The sequence below is a fragment of the Camellia sinensis genome, chromosome 6, assembly GCF_055761805.1.
Source record: "Camellia sinensis isolate YWXY chromosome 6, ASM5576180v1, whole genome shotgun sequence".
In the NCBI taxonomy this organism is placed as follows: Eukaryota; Viridiplantae; Streptophyta; class Magnoliopsida; order Ericales; family Theaceae; genus Camellia; species Camellia sinensis.
The window spans coordinates 59,933,569-59,952,969 of record NC_138966.1 but is presented as its reverse complement, the minus strand read 5'-3'; the positions used below and the strand labels follow the sequence as shown (position 1 = coordinate 59,952,969).

The 19,401-nt window shown below is 38.4% G+C and overlaps 1 long non-coding RNA gene across 7 annotated transcripts; it reads left to right on the top strand.

Moving 5' to 3' along the window:
* Positions 1 to 7,091: 7,091 nt before the first annotated feature.
* On the top strand, positions 7,092 to 13,081 carry LOC145792660 (uncharacterized). 7 transcript variants are annotated; one of them, XR_014332374.1, is made up of 7 exons: positions 7,103 to 7,294; positions 7,431 to 7,479; positions 8,949 to 9,028; positions 10,978 to 11,103; positions 11,207 to 11,267; positions 12,432 to 12,485; positions 12,836 to 13,081. It is a non-coding gene; the product is annotated as an uncharacterized LOC145792660 (long non-coding RNA). The 7 variants fall into 7 exon arrangements; XR_014332371.1 differs by having other exon boundaries at positions 12,160 to 12,485; XR_014332373.1 differs by lacking the exon at positions 11,207 to 11,267.
* Positions 13,082 to 19,401: the final 6,320 nt, after the last annotated feature.

Genomic DNA, 19,401 nt, shown 5'->3' with positions numbered 1-19,401 from the left:
CGGGTAGTGGCGGTGGGTGGGTGGGTGACGGTGGTGGGTGGTGATGGCAGGTGGTGGGTGGTGGTGGCAGGTGGATGGCGGATAGTGGGTGGTGGCGGGTGGGTAGTGAATGGTGATGGTGGGTGGCTGGATGGGTGACGGTGGCGAGTGGTGGGTGGTAACGAGTGGGTGGTGGTTGCAGTGCCACGGGTGGTGGTGGTGGTAGGTGGGTGGCAGATGGCAGGTGGTGGTGGGTGGTGGCGGGTGGGTGGTAGGTGGTGATGGTGGGTGGGTGACGGTGGCGGGTAGTGGGTAGTAGCGAGTGGGTGGTGGTGGTGGTGGCGGCGGGTGGTGGGTGGTGGGGGCAGGTGGGTGGGGGATGGCGGGTGATGGTGGGTGGTGGATGGGTGGGTGACGATGCTAGGTGGTAGCGAGTGGGTAGTGGTGGTGCTAGTAGGTGGTGGTGGCAAGTGGGTGGCGGGTGGGTGGTGGGTGATGGTGGTGGTGGCGATGTGTGGTGGTGGCGGGTGAGTGGCAGATGGCTGGTGGTGGTGGGTGGGTGGTGAGTGTTGGTGGCAAGTAAGTGGCGGGTGGTGGTGAAGGGCGGTAGATGGTAGTGACGAGTGGATGGCAGGTGGGTGGTGGTGGTGGCGAGGGATGGGTGGTGGTGGCGAGTGGGTGGCAGGTGGGTGGTGGCTAGTGGGTGGTGGTGTGTGGTGGTGGCAGGTGCGTGGTGCGTGGTGGTGGCAGGTGGGGGTGAGTGGTGGTGGCAGAAGACGGTGGTGGAAAATGGTGGCGGGTGGTGGCTAGTGTTGAGTGGTAAAAAAAAAAAACTCAAAACTCAAAATGGAAACACATTTTTTGTGTTTTCATTTTTTGGTCAAATTTATAAACTGAGATCACTGATTTATAAATCAAAAATTTTACCAAACAAGTTTTTATTTGAGTTTTTAAAATTTTTGTAAATATAAACAGAAAACTGAAAACGTAAGTGTTACCAAACGACACCTAAGTAACTGCGGTTCCAAACACATCCTACGGCCTTGGGCCCAATTCATTAGTGTCAAACTGTTATTCGTGTCAAACTGGCCTTTGGCCTTTTCAAACTTCCATATCAAACTGGCCTTTAGGCCTTTCAAACTTTCATATCAAACTGGCCTTTAGGCCTTTCAAACTTTCATTCATGTCAATCTGGCCTCTGGCCCATTCATTCTTGTCAATCGGCCTTCGGCCCAATCATTTATGTCAATCGACCTTCGGCCCAATCATTTATGTCAATCAGCCTTCGGCGCAATTATTCATATCAATCGGCCTTCAGCCCAATCATTCATATCAATCGGCCTTTGGCCCAATTTTTTCTATCAATTGGCCTTCAGCCCAATTATTTATATCAATCGGCCTTCGGCCCAATCATTCATATCAATCGGCCTTCGGCCCAATTATTTATATCAATCAACCTTCGGCCCAATTATTTATATCAATCAGCCGTCGGCCCAATCATTCATATCAATCGGCCTTCGGCCCAATTATTTATATCAATCGGCCTTCGGCCCAATCATTCATATCAATCGGCCTTTGGCCCAATCATTTATGTCAATCGGCCTTCAGCCAATCATTTATGTCAATCGGCCTTCGGCCCAATCATTTATGTCAATCGGCCTTCGGCCCAATCATTTATATCAATCGGCCTTCGGCCCAATCATTCATATCAATCAGCCTTCGGCCCAATTATTTGTATCAATCGGCCTTCGGCCCAATTATTTATATTAATCGGCCTTCGGCCCAATTATTTATATCAATCGGCCTTCGGCCCAATCATTCATATCAATCGGCCTTCGGCCTAATTATTTATATCAATCGGCTTTCGGCCTAATTATTTATATCAATCGGCCGTCGGCCCAATCATTCATATCAATTGGCCTTCGGCCCAACTATTTATATCAATCGGCCTTCGGCCCAATTATTTATATCGATCGGCCTTCAGCCCAATCATTCATATCAATCGACCTTCGGCACAATCATTTATGTCAATCGATTGTCCATAATTCAAACTAGCAAACTTGTAAAGAAATAAGCAATTGGACAATTGAGAAAGTTCAAAACATCAATATCACTCACAGTGATCGGCTTGTGGATTTGCCCTGGAGCTTAACCCTACACATCATATAACACATATGGGTCACTAACGATCCAATCCATTCTTTAATTCACATATTCCTCTTTAGGCTTCATTTTTATCTCTTTAGCTCAATTACAATGCTTAATGCATGCCTAAGAGTGCTCACAAGTGAAAGAGAACGGAAAATGAAACACAGAACGATCACATAAAATTTTCAGAAACAGGGTCCCCGCTCGAGCATGGACTTCTCCGCTCAAGCGGACCCTTGAGGCCTGCAAAAGTACTGGTTATGTCGAATTTACGCTCGAGCGTGAATTCTGGCGCTCGAGCGGAAGGCCTCTCTACATGGCTCCCCGCTCGAGCGTGAACTTCCCCGCTTGAGCGGACACCGTGTCTGCAAAAAGTGCTGGGAGCACGTGAATTATCAATTTTCTAGGTTTTCCAGCTGAGTTCTTGAGCTCAAATCCAGCATTCAAACCAATCCAACTTCCATTTTTTTGGCTCAAACTTCAAATATGTTTATGCTATCATGATACAAACACCCATTTACATCAATATGGAGCTCAATTTCATAAATCAAACACATGCATGTCCCAATTGACATCAAACTCATTTCCAACATGCAAATTCATGCATCCATAGCTCCTATTCTTATAATTTGTACATGCATGTGATGTATCACCCTTATTCTCAAACTAGATGATGCAAATGGTGTTCATTCTCATGAAACTCAACAAAAACATGCTTGCATGTATGATTTAACACTCATACTTCCACATTCAACTTAATACATGTTTGATTATGCAAAATCATGGTGATCCTATACATGCATGTGCATTTTTAACTTCAAATTCATCAATTAAAGGACAACTCTTGTTCTTGATCACCAATTAATCTTTAATTCACAAATTACAAGTTAATATTCATGAATCCATTTACCTAGAGGCTCAAACCTTTCAATCCAAAGTAATTTCTTGAGTAATTTTCCAAAATCTCCAAGCCTCAAGACCAAAACCTCAATCTTCTACACCTTCCCTCTCTAATTCGGCTCTCCCTCTCCTCTCTTGGAGTTGTTTTCGACCAAATGAAGAAAAAGAGAGGGGTTGGTGTAAAATGCTCCACTAAATACCATTTCACTTAATTACAATCATCAACATTACATATTTGAGCACTAAGTCATTATTTTAATCCAATTAATTTGATCCGAATCAATTTCCAATTAAATTTCACTGTAGGCTCTAAAAATTATGCCAATCACAATGGCATAATCAATTTCGGGTTCTATGGCCAACAAGGCCTTCAATTTAATTCCCAAAGCAGATAAGCAAACAGATATTCCTACGGTGAACAGATAGAAATTCAAAATCACACATTTTCACATAATGTCACACAAAATCATATTAGACATATAATCAAACTCATAATAAGGGCCAATTAGCTAATTAGAGAATAGGGTTATCACAGCCTTCTCCCCTTTACGCTGTGTTTGGTTGGGGGATTTGGGGAAGGACTTGGAAAGAGAAAGGGAAAAGATGTGTGAAACTAGGTGAAATATAGGTATATTTTATTCACATTTCACTTCCCTTTTCCATTTCCCTTTCCAAATCCCTCCTCAAATCCCCCAACCAAACACAGCATTAGGAAGTTTGGTCCTCCAAACTTATTTCATCTTTAGTCGAAAACAATTCGGAACACTTTTCATTCAACGGTTCCAATCCTTTTTTATAGTCATTTACTGCTTAGTCTCAAAATCAAGCAACACTCGGTTCTCCATCAGTCAGAGACTTACCTTTCCCGCCATACAAGGCTTGTATGGTGCCATGCCGAAACTAGAGTGTGAGCCGTTGTTGTAAGCAAAGTCTGCCAACGATAGATAGATTTTTCCAATTCCCGAAAATCTAAAGTACACTTTTAGAGCATTCCTCCCAGAGTCTCAATAGTTCTTTCTGATTATACATCAATTAGCGGATGGAAGGTAGCGTTGACTTACAATCCAGTTCTCATTGCCTCTTGAAGGCTTGTCCGAATTCAAACACATTTTAGGATCCCTGTCCAAACAATAGATACTAGGATCCCATGCAAGCGAGCAATCTTGTCGATGTGAACAGTTGCTAGTCCATAAGCATTATACAAAAAATTTATAGGGAGGTAATGAGCAAATTTAGTAATTCTATATACAATAACCCAAACGGGATTTACACCTTGAGTGCTCAAGGTAGCCCCATAATGAAATTCGTAGTCACATATCCCTATTTCCATACCGAAATAGAGAGAGGTCGAAGTAATTCCGCCAATATCTGATATTCAATTTTGAATTGTTAGCACCGAAAATATTTAGGCACAAATTCACCAATTACCCTTCTCACGGCAGGTCACCATCATATTCATTTCAGATGTTAGCTAACTTTACCAGAGAAGTTCAGTCCGTTCCCTTGTCACAAAAGTTCAATTTATTCTTCAATAATTCTGCAATTCACAGTCTGATTCGGCATTTAGTTCAGTGACTCATCACAGTTATCCAAGGTCAATCAAAGGTCTACAGGAATTTAAAGTGGATCCAGACACTGATTCCCGAGTCAACAAGGATAACAACGAAACAATCAACCACACGACATACGTAACTCATACATCCCCATGGTACCAATTGTAAAGTACAATAACACTGAGGCAGTCGACTTCTAACAGACTACACGTGTTCTTAATCCATTCAACATTTTACAATTTACAATTCGGTTCAACATTCAATTCCTTGTTCCATCGAGTCTTTCCACACTATCTCATAGTCGCCAAAAGCAGAAGGCCATTCCTATATTAATCCCCATGACGTCAAAGATAATATCAAAACAGTCAGTCGCATGTTAAACACAATTTACACATCCTCAGAGCCCCAGTCATAGAATATAATGGCACTGAGTAGTTACTCACAAGGCGTACTGAATTCACACACTTACGGACAATCAGAGGTTTTTTTTTTATTTTTTAAAAGCTTCTTGGGTGCTAATAACATCCACATAATACCAAAGGATGACATTCCGGACAAAACAAAGAGATAATTGTCTCGAAACCAAAGCACACCCGTTCACGACCGTCGGTGGCTGGCCCGAGATCGATTAGGCAAACCCACCCGTACGAAACCTTCGGTGGCAAAAGAGATATCTCAACAAAGGTCCTACATAGACTTAATGTCCCCTAGCACAAAAGGACGTCTCAAGAATGTCATCAAAATAAACACAATACCACTCACCGTAACCTGATTTCCCAAAATCCGATAACACTGAAGCAGACACACGAAACATATTCTGATTAGTCGAGGATAAATATTCAGTACTGTTCACAATCAAATCAATCTGTTGCCATCGGCTTCCGTAGCGTCAAATAAGTAAGAATATGGTAATTCAGAAGCATCGTTCCTTAAGATACCCAATCACGGGATTTGTACAATTCTATTCATTTTTAACACATATGCCCTCAATAGTTGAAGGTTGGTTCTCAATGGTGTTCATGGTTAGATCAATCTGTTAACAGCCCACAGAAGGCCTTTCAAATAAGTCAAGTACTCCAAACGGATTCAAGTTTTGTGTTTATCAGTTTTTCTGCCAAGAATAATCTGGCTATCTATTTACAAGCAATTCTCAATCCCCTTTAACAAAATCAAATTAGATAGAGGGTCTTATCGATCAATCCAAGCAAAGGTCTTGTCAAATTAATCAAACAAAGATCCCATCAAATCATATCCAATAAGGGTTTTATCAAGGCAATATCAGACAAAGGTTCTATCGGATCGAATCAGATAAAAGTTTTCTCAAATAGGTTACATTTGGTTCTGTACACTACAACAAAAGTAACCTATAGTGACGAAAAGTAGTGAAGAAAATAAATTTTGTCACTGAATAAGAATAATCCGTGACGAATTATAAAATTTTGTCACGTATAATAAAAAAATAAAAATAATAGGTGACGAAATTTATTTTTGTCAACAAATACTTCTTTTTAGGTGAGGAAAAATTAAGTTTCGTCACCAAAAGTTTTCCCGCTAATATTTTTTGAGTGGCGCCAAAAATTTAGACTTTTGGTGAGAAAAAAATTTATCACCAATTATAAAATTATTAGCGAGGAATACATTTTCGTCACCAATAATTTTATATATATATTTTTTGAGAAACTTGATTTTAAATGTTTTAAGACCATTTCATGAGAAATATATTTTTATCACTAATAATTTTTAATATTTTGAGACATTTTAGTGAGGAAATTATTTTGTCAACAATTTTAGAGGAAAAATTTTAACATATTGGGCGGTAATGGAAAAAATAGACTACTAACTTTTTTCCCCCTTTTATTTTTGTTTATCAATTTTTCTCTCCTCTCTCTCTCTCTCAAAACAAAAACACAAGTTAATTAACTCTCTAAACCTATGGTGACGGAAAGTAGTGAAAAAAATATTTCGTCACTAAATAAGAATAATCCGTGAGGAATTATAAAATTTTGTCACATATAATAAAAAGTAAAAATAATAGGTGACGAAATTTATTTTCGTCAATAAATACTTATTTTTAGGTGAGGAAAAATTAAATTTCGTCACCAAAGTTTTTTCCTCTAATTTTTTTGGGTGACGCCAAAATTTTGAGATTTTTAGTAAGAAAAAAAAATTGTCACAAATTATAAAATTATCAGTAAGGAATATATTTTCGTTACAAATAATTTTAAATATTTTTTTAAAGAAATTAATTTTAAATATTTTAAAACTATTTAACGAGAAATATATTTTTATCGTCAATAATTTTAATATTTTAAAATTTTTAATGACAAAATTATTTTATCCCCAACCAATCTTGAAGGGGGAACTTTGAGATTTGGCAGTAATGAAAAAAAGGAACCCTATTGATTAGGGATGGCAATGAAAATATTATCTTATGGGTATTATGGAGATCCAATTCAAATATATGGATTTTTTCCTTTTTTTTAACCTATAGGATTAATTAAGTGGGTTTTTAAAATATCCATGGGAGATGGGTCGGGAATGGGTACCCGCCCATATCCCCACAAGTTAGGGTTCTCTTTCTCAATCTCACTCTCACGGTTTCTCATTCTCATTCTCACATAGCAGCGAAGGCAACAATCTCCATAGGTTTTGCAAAGGCAACGATCTAGCGACGGCAATCTCCGTCGGCGTTACCACGGTGGTTCTCCGGCGTGGTGAGTTTCTCTATCTCGTTCTCTCATTCTCTCTTTCTCTCTTGTTCTGTGTGTGTTTACAAATTCATCTATTCGTCACTTTCTCAACTTCCAAACAGAGTTGTTGCTTCACAGAGTTTTTGGTACTCTTTTGCAGTTGGCGAAACCTGTCTAAGAGACTTACGCATCAATCAGCAGAAAATACGGTTAGCTTCACAGAGTTGTTGCTTTGATTCATGGAAATTTTAACTCAATGTTGTTTAAAGCTATGGATTTAAATCAGTTGTGAATTCTGATGCATTTGGAAATTGTTAGGTTTGATTTCTCATGTGGAAGATGAAATTGAATTACTTCTATTTATTTTCTTGGGACTTTGCTATGTTATGTTATGTTATGTTAAAAGGGTTTAGGGTCAAAATGGATTGCATAAAAGCTTTGTTACAAAAATGGCAATTGCCTCTGCAAATGATCAAGATCAATATAGCTACTCCTTAAGTTTTTAGGCAAATAGGTTATCTCTGTTTTGATGATTGGTTGCTTTATATAGTCAAAATAAAATGAGTGTTTTAACATTTCCATTGAATAAGAAGAGAAAGAGAAGAGAATGTTGAGTGGAAAGTTGATCCCTTTTAGCTTGTAGAGACAGAAATATGGGTTTTTAGAGAGAGAGAGAGAGAGTCTTGGGATTTTAGGGATTGTTTCAGGTACTAATCCAATCTTTCAATTTTACTTTCATCAATTATTGATCAATACTATTGAATTTTCACTTTGTTGTATTGATCAGCTGTTGAATTGGCTAATGCTCCTCTGTTCATGTAAAACTAATAAAAGAATGGATCAATTCTCCTAAGATCTGAAAAAATAAAATAAAATAATGAAAGAAAAGAAATAATAAGCCCCATAATTTTAGTGTAATTACACCGACATCTCTTTTAGTAAGGTAAAGTGATTGGAATTAATGGACATAATGGTGTGAAGACACAAATAAACAAAGTAAAGAGGGAATTTGACATCACTACCTCAGACTATGATGATCAAGAAATTGCAGAGAACATAGCTCATAATTGTAGAGTTAATGGAATTTCTCCCGTCCTTCCTCACATTAAGCGTGAGTTCTTTTTCTCTTTCATACGATAAGGAAGATAGATCCAAGAAAATATTGGTGAGGACTATCAATAAGATTTGATGCTTTTGACCTTCATTCTCATGATTGGTGGAATTTTTTTAATTTTTTTTTCATTGTAAAATTAGACTTAGGGAATGAACAATATGACATGATAGGTATAGTAGACGCCTCGTTTGTATTTCTTTTAACTTTGCTCAATTGTTTGATGGATTGGGATTTGGTTATTGCTAGTGATATTTTATAGTGTAAGTTCCTAATCTGAAATTGGCTTCTAAACATTTGGAAATGTACTTTACTATGAATAAGCAATCTGACTTTGACTCAATACACCAGTATGTCAGACATATTTTCATCACTCTATTGTTAATGGAAAGACATTAAAGAATATAGGAAGTCTGGAGAAATGAGCTATAACTTTAGAAACAACATCATGTATATATTTTTCTCTCAATCTTGCTGTCATTAGGAAGGTGGATTCTCCATCTCCATCTGAAATTGGCTTCTAAACATTTGTATATATTTTTCTCTCAATCTGTTCTTTTCTCTCAGGTACAGTGGTCCCAAAGAGTGCCAATTCTCAAGCCAAAGGAAGGTGGATTCTCCATTGCCAATTACTTTCTTAATTAGGGGTATAGCTTCTCTTCTTAAACTGAAAAGTTTCCTCACTGTCAAAGACACATTAGAAGGGACTTGCATAGTCCTGAAGCATCTAGATTTGATAATATATGTGTGAATCCACTTTACCCATAGGATATTTGACTTTTTGCATGTAGCCCAAAGAAGTTTCATAGTTGTAGCTTGATTCTAATGAATGATTGATTTAATTCACAGAACTCCCCCATTTTTTGGACAGAAAACTTGTTCCCAACTTACTTTAGCATATGTTAAGTGGTTTTCAACCCCTAACCAAAGGAAGTCTCTCGTAATGGCTTCTATTTCTTTCAAGATTTGCTAAGGAAGGATAAAAACGAAGGACCAATAAACTTATATGCTGCTGAAAAGAACAGATTGATCAAGTTGGAGCCTACCACCATAAGACATAAATTTAGTTGTCCAACTGTTGATTCTATTCATCATTCTTTTATTAAGTTGCTCACACTCTGCAGCTTTTAGTTTATAGAAAATCAGAGGAAACAGTAAATAATTAACCGTCAATTTCCCTTATGGTATTGGCAAAATGGATAAAAGATCAGACTTAGTTAGATTCATTACTAACTCCACAGAGGAAGGGAAAAAGAAAACTTATGTTTCTGAAGATTAGGTTGTAGGCCAGATAGAAGATGGAACTGAGATAACATACTCTTAATGATTTGGAAAGAGCCCTTGTTAGCTTCACATAGAATGAATAGATCATCAGAAAATGCCAATTGAACCTAACATTTCCAATGGAAAGTAAAACCACATTCTCTCACTCTTTGCTGCAGCATTCTATAGAAACACTCCATCACAATTGAGAAACAAGTAGGGGGACATAGGATCACCTTGCCTTGGACCCCCTTTTGCTCGGGAAATAATCAACTAATTCTCCATTTATTACTACTGAGTACATAACAGTGGAAATGCACACCTTAATCCAGCCAACAAACTGAGCAGGGAATCCCATGTGTCATAGATACCAATAACAAATTCCAATCTACAGAGCCATCGGCCTTGATTAAATCAATTTTGAACACACCTTGTTGGTCCTTCATTTCTGTGATAAACTCTAACAACCTCTTGCATCAATAAAATGTTATCAAGTGAGTAGCAAGCTTATCCAGAACATAACTTTGGATGCTGCTCTAATCTTACACCTCATCCAGGGTGGAATGGAAAAAAACACATATATAGACATGGGAGATTTTGTTTGTTTGTTTGTATACTAGTGTGGTGCTATTACTTGGTTAGTCCTCATTACATAAAAAGTGGCTTTCTTATTTTTGTAAATTGGGGGCAAAATAGTCTTTTCACATTCAATCCCATGAGATTGGATTAGCAATCCCAACCCTGCCATGGGAATGCTAATTTCTCCCTTGAGGGGGATTGTAGTCCCATGGTATTTTATCACAACCAGACATGATTTTGGTGGGGCCCCTAGATTGTTAATCAGTCCCACCCTCTAAGAGCCCAAACAAATGTTTCCTAAAAGGCTAGTCCCTTAATCTGTCAATTGAGTCTCTTAGATTTGATAAGCTTTCATACAGAAACTAACTTTAGCTGCTACATGGAGTTGCATATATGTCATTAAATTCCTGCAGTGCACGCATAAAAAGGAATAAAAAAGTGGAATAGAGTCCAAACCTAGTAGATTAAAGAGTTTCAAGAAATTGGCCATAGCATTTCTAATAGACAGTTATCATACGTAATGATTTGTGCTCTTCTATTGTTAATTTGTAAGTACTATTTATTCCATTTATAAAAAAGACATTCTCTTGAAGCTAACATGATCCAGCAATGGCTTCTACAAGTGCCAACCCTTTTCTTAATAAATTGCATACCTGGTTCTGTTCTCATTATTGTTTCATCACAAGTCATGCACTAGATATAGGTTTTTATTCACTGCAGAAACTTTGTTGATAAAACATTTTTCATCGTGTAGGTCAAGACGTTCAAACCTCAATTAGTTGTTGTTAGGAATGAATCATTGGTTGATGTGCTCCAAGAGGTTTTGGCAGATGTTGAAGACAAGCTTGAATTTATTCCTAGCGAGCAAGGTGCCATTGAGGTTAGCCTATCTAGTTTCCTCACCTCTCAATCCTTACTTGTTTTTCTGAAGAAAGCTGTTATTCTCATTACTTTATGGATATTACATGTAATCTGTTTCTAAGTTGCTCGCCACCCAGATGCTATCACTGTAGTCACAAAATAGTAGGTTGCGCAGGTTTGAAGGTAAATTTACAAATCATTTGGCTTAATTGTTTTTCCTTTTATCTTTCATTCTGGACAATTTTAGCCGTAACATATAGAGCCCATCTTTGATCATGAGACTGAGATCTTCTGGTTTAATTTTGATTTATGTATGTGAAATGCATCACATAAAGTAAGAGTATTAACTTTTGGGGCAGTTACTTACCAGTTGGACAGATAAAAAAAAATTAAAAAACCCCAAATATGGAGGGTTGCAAGTGAGATTTGCAGTCGCATAGTTTTTTACTTACACCCCATCACATAATCATTTGTACCCCCAATGTTTTTGTAATTTTTTTTTTTTTTTTTGTGTGCAACTGTTAAGTAATTCCCCCTTAACTTTTTATATACAAAAGGACATGAGGGATGGCTTTTTATGCACTAACACATATATTTTGTATTTCTTTTTGTTTATACTGATAATTGCATGTGTGAAGCGGATGGTTTTTCTTATTCTTATTTGCTTCTTATTATATTGCCCATTCTACATCTCAACAAGCCTTTGTCCCAATTTATTAGAGTTGACTTCATGGATCCATTTTTTCCACCTGCCGATTCATACTTTTGTTATTTATGAATCATGAGGAATCTAGAAAGTTTAACAAGCTATGAACATGGATTTGCTAATTGATATTGTTGCTTAATATCAAGTTTATCTGGACTTCAGTTTTTGATAAATGATCATTTTCTCTGGTTGCTAAAGACAATTAAAGGGGTAACATTATGTGGGAAATCTCTTGTCCAGTACAGACATGATACAAATTTTAACTATTGTTGAAGGTTTATAAATGAGAAGTTATGCTTGTATTGACTATTTTGTTGTCTTAATTCCTAGATACAAATTTTAATGTGGGAAATCTCTTGTCCAGTACAGACATGATACAAATTTTAACTACCCACCAGTTGCTTGTAATACATCTCATCAACTAAGTCTCCATTTCCGTGTTGCTTTATCATCAAGGATCACCTCAGTTTTGCTCTTGTGAAATGCTCTGCAGTTGGTTTTGTTTAGTGCAGTGTTTTGGAAAATGCCCTGGGTGGTGGTTCTGCAGTTGGTTAAAGTAGGCTGAAGTATGCTTGTTCTTGTGAAATGCTCTGCAGTTGGTTTTGTTCAGTGCAGTGTTAATCTGAAGTATGCTTGTTCAGTGCAGTGATAATCTGCCTCGGTTGAAGTCTTTTGCAATGCTCTGCAGTGTTTTGGTAGCAATTCTTTGTTTTGTGTCTGCTGCAGTTTTGCTCTTAGCTTTGTTGATTGTTTTTTGATTTCTCTTTTTGTTGGTCTCTCACCAACTAGAGGTTTGAGCTTCTTCTAGCTCTTAGCTCCTCTTTATTGATGTTCTCCATTGTACCCTGTACGTGCTTCATCAATAAAGTTTTCTTTGCCGATCAAAAAAAAAAAAAAAAAAAAAAAAGGATCACCTCAACTCTTTGAAGTTTTGAATTGTTATATGCATTTCTACTAAATTGGTTTATAAAATAAAATTATTTATATATGAGTTTAGATGTAATTGATAATATATTAATGTTTGCCTTGTTTATTTTCTTTGCAGATTGGTTTTGATGACGTTCGGAAGCATACTTGCAAATGAAGATCAACTGTTGAATTTTTTTTCCTAAACTGATGCTTAGTTGTAGATGCAAATCAAGATTGAGTGTTGACTTCTTTTTTTTTTTTTGAACTCCACGTTAGTTCATTTTGGGATTTGCTTTGATGGTTTTTTTGTGATACTTAATGGATTATTATTAAAGTTGTTTGATGGATATATTTTGATTTATAATATAAATGGTTTAGTGAATTTTTGTGTGGTGTGATGTATAATAGCTAGTGGATTTCTTAGTACAATTAAAAGGCTATTGGGATATAAGCAGGGATATTTGTGAAATAATAATTTAAATTGAATATAAAATATGGAAAAGTTTAGTGACGAATTTGTTTTGTCATTTGTACTTGTTATTATGACAAAGTGATTATTCGTCACTAATAAACTTTTTTTGTGACAAAATTTACTATAGTTTATATATGAAAGTTTTTATTTATTTTGTTGTTTGGTGACTAAAAATTTCGTCACGTAAATATATATTTGTGACGAAATATATTTCGTCACCTTTACATCTTATTGTGACGAAATTATTTCCTCATCAATGATCAACATGCGTGACAAATTTATTCGTCAACTAAAGTTATAAATAGGGTACTGAATAACTATTTGGTGACGAAAATGAGAATTTTTGGCGACAAAATGTTGTTTTATTGGTGACAAAATTATGACTTTTGAAGACGAAAAATTTCGTCATCTTTACATCTTATTGTGACGAACTTATTTCCTCATCAATGATCAACATGCGTGACAAATTTATTCGTCAACTAAAGTTATAAATATGGTACTAAATAACTATTTGGTGACGAAAATGAGAATTTTTGGTGACAAAATGTTGTTTTATTGGTGACAAAAAATTTCGTCACTGAAGTAATTTCATTAGTGACGAAATTATTTTTCGTCACGTTGGTTTTTAGTGACAAACATTCAATGACGAAACTGGTGACGAAAATATTTCCTCACAAATATCTATAGTGACGAAATTAGCTCTTTAAAGACAAAAAAAATTCGTCATTCATGACCCAACTTGTTGTAGTGGTAAGGCATACTCGATTTGCTTAGGTACATGGTTACTAGTTTCACAACTGTTCATATCAAAGTATTTCAAATCATGTACAATATGGCATCGCCTTCATAAAATCGAGGGTAGTTGCATAAGCATGCAGCTATTCAGATCAGGAGGTATGTACCATAATCGATGCAGTAGTTCCCAAACAAGTCTTATATGCAAATATATGGCGCACAATAACACATTAAACAAGGTTCCAAATTGGTCACAAAAGCGTAGGTTTCTGAGTCAAGCTTAATATAGTCACATAATCTAGTCAATTTTCTACCAATCAAGATACGTGATCTCGCAATTCATAGAGTTCGCTATTTGGGGTGCTCAACTCAGTCATACAATCACAGAGTCATAATTCCAGTGGTTTAGTCATTGAAGACAGTAATATAACAATCACCCTGAGCATAGGTCTAGATGTACATGTGCATGTGCAGAGTTAATCGATATCCCAATACATATTTCACAAATTTCCCAAATGGAGCATATATATTCAATGAATACAGTCTCGAGCTTGTGGGTCTAACCAGTCTAGATACATATGCAGCAGATACGAAAGAAGATGCCGATCCGAATCAATTAATATCCCAAGCGAAGATGTACACATGTACTAATTCAAAATTAATCAACACGTAAGCATTCGTTTATAAGCAGTATAGATACCTGGGATAACGGTCGTAGTATTTTAAGCGCTTTCTGGGATGAGTGTAATTACTCTATCCTGATTAGCAATTCCTACCATTGGTGCGGATCTAGCTGAGGCAGAAGATCTATTCATATTTCGTTCAGTCCGGGGACAATTCCTCACCATATGGTCCATTTCGCCACACCTATAACAAACCCCAGAAATCCGATAACAAACCCCTCAATGTTTCTTACACTAGTGGTGGCAAAGGTTCTTACCGTAGTGGCAACTGGCATTGTTGTCTTAAGATCTCGGCCATTTCTTATACTATTCTTTCCAGTCTATCAAGTCGGGCTATGGAAGAGCCTTCCAGCTCGCATGCTCTTAATTTATCCACACTCTACACAAATTCTTATTAAACCTTGCCAATCACTGGGATGCCCAATACAAAAATAAACACAGATACACATGGGTACATTCGCACGTTGTTATATTCTCATTTTATGTATCGTCAGGACACAATCAATCACATACGTAACAGATAATTGCATACTTATCAGGTATAGCATGCTGAACACTTACTAAATCATTATACTCTTAGATCATGTTCATATTCCACATGGACACCCATTTCCAGAGTCGAATGCACATAAGCAACTTTTCATGGTTCATATGTTCATATTTGTGCATTAAAGCAAAACAAACTTGTTGTACACATTAGTGCAACAATTCATATCTCATATAATCATATGTTCTCAACATTTGATTAAACTTGCATTATACTTTATACCAAAGATTCATAGGTATGCCTATACTAAAGAACATACGTATTCAAATAATTTGCAATGCAAGCAGATCACAACTTAACACATAACTATTCATATCAAAACATTTAAGCATGTTCTCAATGCTTCCAATTTCATACTTATCACATGAATGCATCCTAGATCTTTTCTAGACGCTTATTACTCTTTTGGACAAGTGTGTGAGTTATTAACTCGTGCTTTGATACCACTCTGTCACGACCCGAACCCGCCCCTATGGATTAAGGATGATACCACAGATTAATGCAGCAGATTAACGAACACATCTGAGTTAAGGATGATACCGCCATGGCCACCGAGAAGGCAAATCTGGTGGTAGCAGACAGACGTGCAGTTGGGAAGGTTAACTCGGTGGGGCAGGAGGATAACCGCCCCAATAACCGAGCCAGAGAACAACACCTTAGTGCTGGCCGCAATAATAGAAATAAGGGTCATGGGAATAACCAGGCTAACGCTCCTTGCAATGTGGATAAAGATACCAAGAGAAAATTAAAGGCACAGACCAGCATTACCACTATCTTCAAAATTTCAATGTATTGCATTCTCAGTGAGATCCGAGGCGAGCCATTTGTCCAGTGGCCAGTGAAATTGAGGCATGCTCAGAACGGTTATAACTCAAGATATCACTACACTTATCATGAAGAAAGGAGGCACCACACGAAGGACTGCGTGCCATTGAAACAACATTTGGAGGAGCTGGTTGCGGCGGGCACTTAGACTAGTACATTGACAACGGCATGAGGCCAACCCCTCAAGGGCAAGCTGAGCCAAATGGGTTAGCCATCCTGGATGTCGTGCCCCAAGGAGTTATCAACTTCATTCACAGAATCATTGAGCCGGTGCGAGTATGCGAGCTCAGAGGAATGATTAAGAATGTTGAGCACATGAGGGAGGTGCTATCCGTTCAGCCCGCTGTGAAGAAGGGGAAGACTGAGATACAAGACATCATGACTTTTTCAAGCAAAGACGTAAAAAGAATTCCAACCCCTTACAACGATGCCTTAGTTGTAACCCTATGCGTCAAGGACTTTGACATCAAGAGAATTTTAATCGACCAAGGGAGTTCGGTCGAGATCATGTATTATAACGCATTTAAGCAAATAAAGTTAGAGAACAAAGACTTAGCTCCAGAAACTTCCCCTTTGGTTGGCTTCAACTCACAATCGGAATGGCCGATCGAGAAGATCATATTGCCAGTCAAGGCGGGGTCAGTCACGAAGCAAGTGGAGTTTTGGGTGTTGAAGTTTTCATTAACTTACAACTTGATCTTGGGGAGGGGTTAGTTGCACGCCATGCAAGTAGTGGCTTCAACTTATCACCAAGTCATGCACTTCATTGCCCTAACAGGGAAAATTAAAGAGGTTTGAGGAGACCAAGTAATGTCGAAACAATGTTTCGTCACAATGAATGGCAATCGGGTTGCTAAAGGCTTTGTCCAAATGATAGAGGGGCCAGGGGAAAAAGGTCTTGGAAGATGTGGGGAGAAAAGGCAAGGAAAAATCAGTAGAACATTTAGTGGAGGTTCGGATTGATGAGAATGATCTGGGCAAAGTCTTTCTCTTGGGTTCATCATTGTCCAGCACCGAGCAGATGAAATATGTGAACTTTTTGGTCTCCAAAATTGAAGTCTTTGCGTGGACGCCTTACGATATGCCTAGCGTCGATCCAAGCTTCATTTGCCATCAACTAAACGTCTTTCCAAACGCTTGGCCGGTCAAACAGAGAACTCGGTGCTTGGCCTTACACCATGCCGAGGTGGTTGCAGAGGAAGTCAAAAACTTGTTGGAGGTTGGGGCAATCGAAGAGGTGCAATACCCCAAATGGATCTCTAACACAGTGGTAGTACGGAAAAAGAATGGGAAATGGCGAGTATGCGTCGACTACAAAATAGTCAACCGAGCTTGCCCCAAAGATAGCTTTTCACTTCCACGAATTGACTAGTTAGTGGATCTTACCACTGGTCACCAAAGGTTTACCTTCCTTGATACATACAACGGCTACCACTAAATAGCCATGTATGAACCAGACCGAGAAATCACATTCTTCACCACGACAAGAGGCTTGTACTGTTATAAGGTGCCCTTTGGCCTCAAGAATGTTGGGGCAACCTTCCAAAGAATTGTGACCAAAATGTCTGCCCCTTTACTTGGCTGTACTATGGAAGCCTATGTCGACAATATGGTTGTGAAGAGCAAGAATGAGTCTTAGCACCTCGCTGACCTAGCTGAAATGTTAGCCATACTCAAGCACCACAAACTGCGCTTGAACGTTTCCAAGTGTGCTTTTGGCGTGGGGAGTGGAACATTTATGGGCTTCTTGGTTACAAATCGAGGAATAGAGGCTGACCCCTCGCAAATCAAAGCGATACAAGAGCTTGAGCGGCCGAATTCAACAAAGGGCGTGCAACATCTTGCCGGAATAGCAGCCATGTTGAATAGCTTCATTAATCGGTCATCAAATTGTTGTAGGCCTTTCTTCCAAACCTTAAAATCCTTTTGGAATGAAGAATGCAACCGCACCTTGGCCAACTTGAAAGTGTATCTATCTTTTGACCCTATCTTGGTCACCCCTAAGCCTAGAGAAAAGCTTTATCTCTTTTTGGCTGTCTCTCAATACGCAGTGAGCGCAGTGCTTGTTCAAGCTGAGGGAATACAGCACATCCCCATCTTCTATGTCGGCAAGATATTGCTCTCTAATGAATCAAGATATGTGCCACTAGAGAAACTAGCTCTAGCATTGATGATGGCTTCCAGAAAAGTAGCCCACTATTTTCATGCTCATACGATTGTGGTGTTGACCAATTTCCCACTAAAAGTGCTCTTTGAGAAAGCAGACTCTTCTAGTAGAATCTTGAAGTAGGCGGTTGAGCTAGGGCAATATGACATCAAGTTCTAGCTGCGAACATCAATCAAAGCGTAAGCCCTAACTGACTTTGTGGTGGAATTTGCCGAAGGCACCTACCCTGTCTGCCTGATAGATTTGGCTCATGAAACTGAGCAGAAAGAAGTGGCTAGTGCGGATTTAGCACAGCCAATGGTCTCAATGCCACTAGAAAGAGGTGAGGTGTAAACTATGGAAAGGTAATATAATGATGAGAAGACGGTAGAAAAAACAGCCGACCTACTGAACACCAAGATAGACACACAAGCAGGAAAACTGCACATGAAGGAGACCAGAACCTTAGACTTGCAAAATTCTCAAAATCCGTTTGACTACTGGAAATTATGCATTGGCGAGATGTGAAAACTTTTTTGTTGATAGGGCCTCGAATAGACACAATACCGGGCTAGGGATTGTGTTAACTTCGCCAGATGGACTGACCATTGAGCATGCTATCACACTGGGATTCCTAGCATTCAATAATGAGGCAGAGTATGAAGCCCTCCTAGTCAGCCTAAAAAGCACTCTGCAAATGAAGGCAACCAAGCTTATGGTATTCACGACTCCAAACATGTTGTAATACGAAACTAAAGATGAAATGATGGCCAAGTACCAAGCGCTGGTACGCATTGAGATCAAAAAGTCTGCCGCTATAAGAATAGAGCAAATCGACTGCAAAGAAAATAGTCAAGTGGATGAATTGGCCAGCTTGGCATCCATGGAAAAAACTTTTCCCAACCCTTTGATGATTGAGTTCTTGCCTCGACCCAACATCGAAGAGCTTGAGGCACCCGAAGTGCTCTGTACCAATCTAGAGCCATCTTGGATGGACCCCATCATAACCTTCCTCAAAGATCAAGCCATGCCTGCTGAAGAAGGAAGCCAACAAGATAAGGGCCAAGTCAGAGCGGTTTTGGCTCTCTACATCTGGCGCCTTGTACAAAAAATCCTTCACTGGGCCGTATTTGAAATGCGTCCATCCCAGTAAGGTCAAACCTTTCCTATTTGAAATTCATGAAGGCAGATGTGGCAGCCATATTAGAGGAAGATCGCTGGCATATTGAGCAATTTCTCAAGGATATTAGTGGCCATGCATGCAAGCCGACAAACATAAGTATGTAAGGAAATG